Here is a 6,267-nt window from a genome sequence, read left to right as displayed (position 1 = left end):
GTAGGGCTATCGAGATAGTCCCCAGGATAAAGATAGGGGACAGGTTCCTCATCTTCTTCTGTTCTTCTTTCTTCGCTAGGTGGGAGGTCAGGGCTGTCTGCCCCGGTTCGTACCTCACTGGAATCACTTGCTTCCCTCTCTAGGTCTGGTCTAGGAACCTTTTTTTACTCGGGATGCATGGATCCAGGTAGGACTTTCCTCTGTCAGGACTGCTGTCCGGGTAACTGCTACGACCTCTGTCTCTGGACCATAGGTGAAGTCTCCTGGGCTCTTGTTCCTGGGGAGCACCTTCACCACGACTCTGTCTCTGACTTTAAAGGGGTGTGTAGGTTCCTGTGGATTCAAAGGGTTTTTACAAACAACCTCATGTTCAATTTCATTCAGTTTTGTTATCAGGGACCTGACATACTCTTCCCTTATAAGTTCTAGATCTCCTTCCTGTATTACTAGTGGTTTCTTAGCCCAGGGTGTAGGAAAAGGGTCTACCCATTAGTATTTCAAAGGGTGAGTATCCTAGAGTTTTCTGTGGGGTATTCAAGATGCTGGTGTTTAGCTTTATTAGGGTTGTTCCTGAGGCAAGTGATGCATCTGCTAACATACTGGTCCACAAGTGATTTGGCATTAGTAACATAAAAATCATTGGTTAGTAGGAGGAGTGTTGTGGCTTCACCACGGTGACCAACACCACGGCACTGGGCAATGAGCAAAGGGGCACTGGACTGGGGTATACAGGGTTTCCCCTCTTTGCAGATTAATCCTGATTTAGGATTTTTTCTGCAGAATTGGGTAAGTCCAGTCGGAGAGATCAGTATTAGTCGCAGCAGCTTGAAGTTGAGTGAGCAGATGGACGTTGTAAAGGGAGGGACATGCTCTAGTGAGTGCAATGAGTTCTGCAGCTTGCGCGGACTGATAAGGTATTGGTAGGGTTTCCAACACAGTATCAGGGAGGGTGACAATGGCATAGCCAGCCTGGTATGTATTGTCATTGGGCCTACTACAGGAGCCGTCAACAAAAACTATGTCTGCGCCTGGTATGGGAACGGGAGACATGTCAAGTCTGGGAGAGGTTTCAGCTTCAATGGAAGCAGCACAGTCATGTAGGTCGGGTGGTTCATCCTCGGGACCTTTCAAGCCTAAAAGGGCATTGAGAATGGGTGCAGGGCCAGAAGAACTAGCAGTGTACTTAATGGTAAGGGTAGGGTTACTCAAAAGGAGTACTTCATATCCACTAAGGCGTTGTGCTGACATGTGCTGTGTGTGCAAGCCTTTAAGTATTGCCAGGACATCATGTGTGGTGTGGAGTACTGTGATGTGGCCTAAAGTGAGGGTAGTGGCCATTTCTGCAACCATTGCACAGGCTACCAAAGCCCTGAGGCAGGCAGGCATACCTTGCACAGACACTGGCATGACTTTGGAAAAAAAATGCCACGGGGCGCAACTTCCCTCCATGAAACTGTGTGAGCACCCCCGCCATGGTTTTACAATTGTCCCTTGCATATAGATGGAAAGGTAGCACATAACTGGGGAGGCCAAGTGCCGGACTTTTTATCAACATACATTTTAAACTTTCATATGCAGTTAACATTTCTTGTGACCATTGTACAGTTTTAGGTTTGTCCTTCAGTGTGGCTTGTCTCAAAATGTTATCATAATAAGAGCAATCAGATATCCACTGTCTGCAGTAATTTACCATACCCAGGAAGGACAGTAGTTCCCTCTGGGTAGTTGGGGTGACCAGGCCCAATACAGACTGTATGCGTTGTGGACTGACTTTCCTCTCTCCCTGAGTGAGCACAAAACCTAAGTAATCAACATGCTTTTTACACCATTGCATTTTTATTTTGGACACCTTGTGTCCACATTCACAAAGCCAGTTTAGTAATGAAACACCATCCTCTCGGCAGGCCTCCTCAGTTTTACTACAGAGCAGCAGATCATCTGCATACTGTAGCAGGACTGAACCATGGTGAGGTTGCCAGGGCCTCAATGTGGCCTGGAGACAACAGGTGCGTCAATAATCTGCACCAGGTAAGTTGTTTACCCTCAAAAGAAAAGGCAAAAAGTAATTGTGTCTGTGAATCTACAGGTATGCTGAAAAGGCATTCTTCAAATCAATTACAGAGAACGCAGCATCTGCAGGGATTGCAGAAATGAGTGAGTTTACATCTGGAACAATTGGTGCAATTGGGACAATTAGCTGATTGATCGCTCTGAGATTCTGTACAAATCTTATACTGCCATCAGCTTTGGCAACAGGGTTCACAGGAGTACAGTATGGTGATACAATATGTCTGAGATACCCTGTTGTAAGAATTGCTGTATCATGGGGCGGAGACCTTCTATCTTTTCTGGTGAGAGGGGATACTGCATAAGTCAGAACACAAAACACTGGTTGTTGCACCGCTGTCCACTAAAAAGGGAATTTTACTTCCATTTATAATAAGTGGCAGCAGAGGTGAATCTTTACTATGACGGGAGAGTTGAATAAAGGCTGGGATGCCCTCCTCCGGGCCCCGTCAGTGCGCGGGGTCTTTGGAATCTTTACTGACTGCGGGGTTGGTTCTGTCTGTCAAAGCGTCTGGAGTTCTGATAGTTATGAGTGAGTGGGGAAGTGAGTAAGCTTTCTGAGTTAAGCAAAGGTAAGCCAGCGTCATCTGTCCAGCAGTCCTTAAACCTTTTCCAAAACGCAGTAACAGACTATGAAGGTTTCTGTTTACAAGCTACAGCGACAGGCAAAAAAAGACTTCCTTCATATGTGTATAGCTGCGTCCTTTGCAAGCTTTGCGCAAATAAGATATACAGCCATCGAGGGTAATAGTGGGCTTGGGACAGTCCCATTTGGTGTGAAAGGGTTACTGCTGCCAAGAGATCTGTGTCTCCGAGCGCAGGATACATTGGAATGCAAAGGGGGGAGGCGAGAGGGATCTCTCTGCAGCCTCGCTTCTGTGCTGTTGGGAACTGACATTTTTTCTTAAATCTCCATATAGAAAAGGTAATTACTGCCTTCCCGTAGGAATGGGTCCTGTCCTGCTTTCTCTGTCCATCCCGCTAAATTATCCACCCATGGGTTAACTAAGTAATACTCTGAGGTAGAGTTACGGGCAACATACATCTTGCATGTCTCACCAGGGAGGGGCGGGGGATATGCAGTTTTTTTGTCAGACAGTAATATAAATCAACAATACAACTTTTAAAAGAAAATTATCTAAAATATACAACACTCTACTTACTATACATGCATCAGCTAACCAGTTAATTAGTCATTGACAATATCACAATATTATCTGTACAGTGAGAACATGAAATCTTTTGACGGGTACGCTTACCTTCGTACAAGATGTCAGAAAAATACAGCGTTTTAAACAGGAAGCAAGAAAAGTGTTTGAGTAAAGATATCTGGCAGACGAAAACTTACCAGCCGTCTGGACCAAATATAAGAACTTATCTCACTACAAACATACAAAAATATATAGGCGATCAAATCGGGGTATTCTCTACGTTACGTATAGACCCCAGGTCTATATTTTTAAGTATCCCAGATACTGACGTCTTTGGAGAATTGCGCTTGGACGCCTGGTCCTTTCTCAGACGTATCTTTAAGTCCCAGACATTAAAGATTCTATGGTATCCCTGATACCTGTTTTATGCTTTTACATAAAACTTCGTAATATTAAGTCCCGGACTTAAATATTACCTTGTCACGTGTTCCCGGAACACTGACACGGATTCAGCTTCAGTGTATGACCGCAATCCTGTATGGCAAAGACAGACAATAAATTCTCTATTTTTACCATTCAGGGACGATCACTGAATTCCGGACATAGCCCCCAGCTGAAAGGATATGACCTTATATTCTTAACCCTCGATGTGATGGCCTCTTAGACGTCTGGAGTGTGAACTTTTAGCCACAAGGTACATGCACACACAAGCAGTAGAAATTCACACTGTTTTATTGAATGTTTAACATTGGTATAAAAAGAGAACACATAAGGGTGTAACTGATAAGTGTAACAGGGCTCATTGGCTTAGGGGTAGGTGCCTGGGTGGGGTACGTAGGGGTGGTTAATACTTGACATAACATAATTGGATATAGCAGTTGCTAGGCAGATGTTATATACGTTGCATCAGACGGAACTTAACAAAGGATCTTTTAGTAACACACAGAAGTAGAAAAAGCAGGTTTCATCTAGTATAGAGCTGACCTTGGATGCCAGACCCACACAAGCCTGGTATCTGTATGAGAGACAAAGGCATCTAACACAGGGCAGCACGCATCCATTGCAAACACATAAGAGTTCATAAAGCATGTTTTAACCCTTCATGTGCCTTCATCATCCAAGCCCTCAAAGGGTTAACAGCACACTGCTCCCTGTCCCAATGTGGAGCAGAGCTCAGCAGGGCAGCAGCAGTATGGGGAGAGCACAGGCACACAAAACCCAGCCTTGCCAGACACTTCCTCAGCAGCAGGACACAGGGCGATCGTGCAGGAGCTGGGGCCGCCGGAGCGAGCAGGGAGAGCCGTAGCGGGTCACGTGACGGAGCCGCGGCCGGGGATCTCCCGCAGGCGCTTCCGAACAGAGACGGGAGTGAGGCAGGAGAGGCGCCCGCCACAGCGTCTTCAGCGACGGCAGAGGGGGGAGCTGCGGACTTGACAGGAGCAGCGCTCAAGACGGGAGTCGGGTGGAGGTCTCAGCGTAAGCTGCAGGATGGCGGCGTCCCACGTGGTCCAGCATGCCGGGGGCCCCGCTCACCAAAAGCACTGTGTTGCTGCGGATATCACTGCTGACGGGTCCCAGAACAGCACAGGGGCACCCCCACACCGCACTACAGGTATAGGGGTGGATTGCAGGCCCAGGGGGGGGACACAGGATGGTATAACAGGATAATATAGCTGGAGAGACACACAGCCTGTGTGCTACTCCATGTCCGCCGAAGCCACGCCCCTTTATGTTTATTTTTAGTGCATGCGAATCAATATGGTTTTTAAGTCATATGTAATCTCTATTCATTTGGAAGATCACTAGTGCACTTTATATTTATTTTGTAGGCACACTATGTATCTTTTATATATCAATTCCGGGACTCTTTACATCATAGTATGCTGCCTCTATTGGAAAACTACACATCCCATGGATCCTTTCACCAGGATTACATCACTTCCGGGTTTGACACTTTCCTGCCTGAATATAGGCAATTGGACTCCAGTGGACTACATTTCCCACATGCCCCGGGACAGGATGTTGCATCGAGGATGTCTGACCATTTTATAGTACACAGAAACTCCAATTTCCAGAATGCCTGAGACCCATAATTTCCGGCCAACGTGAACGTTTTTATTATAGTTTTACCTATTCAGTGTCTCCACAGGATTGCAATAGATGTTTATAAGAATGTGAATGAGTAACACTGTGATCTATTTGCTGTGAAAATTGCAAAGAGGATAAATACCACATAATAATAACCAATTCTAACCATACTTGCCTACCTGACCCTCTCCATGAGGAGAAAATGCTCTGTTCCTGGACTTTGCTGGTAATGTATGATTGCCATCACCTGTGGTGAAACACCTTTCTTATCAATTAACTAGCTCACCACAGGTGATGGCAATCATACATTACCAGGAGAGTCCAGGAACAGAGCATTTTCTCCCTCATGGAGAGGGTCAGGTAGGCAAGTATGATTCTAACTAACTAAATTATGACATCACTTCCTGTTGAATTTCTATTGGGCACATGCCCTTTAAATATCAAGCAACCGCCACACTCCATTATGTCTTGATGAAGGCCCAGGCCAGGGCTGAAACATGTTGACAACAGGAGTGTGAGTAGTTATCTACCTATTGGATATTTCAAACAAAAACTTTTCTGCTGCTTTGGAACTTTTAACCCCTTTGCCGATTTTTGCTGCTATTTTTCTATTTGTTTATTTTATGGATGGACTCCATTTTAAGTGTTCATGTTTGTGATTTTTATTAAATTTGTGTACCCCCCCTGCTTCCACTTGAGGAGAGTGAGTTTCTTTGGGGAGCCAACATTACCACTTTACGAACACCTTTATGGGAGTATCATCACACCAAGCACTGTGAGTTGGGGTATGCTTGAGTGGACCCATATTTCACTCCTTTCCATACTAAAGATACCTTGATGTGTTTAACACCCACCTTGCGAGTGTGAGTTCTTGGGTACGCTTCATTTATATATTTCCATCCTAAAACATCACGCCGGGCGTAGTTCAAGTGGGCGAGGCCACGGCATTGGGCAAAGAAAC

The 6,267-nt window shown here is 45.6% G+C and overlaps 1 long non-coding RNA gene across 2 annotated transcripts; it reads left to right on the top strand.

Annotated features, from left to right (window-relative positions):
- Window positions 1-5,518, top strand: LOC134908805 (uncharacterized). Of its 2 annotated transcripts, XR_010175800.1 has the most exons (4): window positions 1-187; window positions 2,087-2,154; window positions 3,799-3,912; window positions 5,048-5,518. It is a non-coding gene; the product is annotated as an uncharacterized LOC134908805 (long non-coding RNA). The 2 variants fall into 2 exon arrangements; XR_010175799.1 differs by having other exon boundaries at window positions 2,087-3,912.
- The last annotated feature ends 749 nt before the right edge of the window (window positions 5,519-6,267 follow it).

This window comes from Pseudophryne corroboree, chromosome 4 (genome assembly GCF_028390025.1).
Source record: "Pseudophryne corroboree isolate aPseCor3 chromosome 4, aPseCor3.hap2, whole genome shotgun sequence".
Lineage (NCBI taxonomy): Eukaryota > Metazoa > Chordata > Amphibia > Anura > Myobatrachidae > Pseudophryne > Pseudophryne corroboree.
This window is presented reverse-complemented; position numbering and strand designations above follow the sequence as displayed.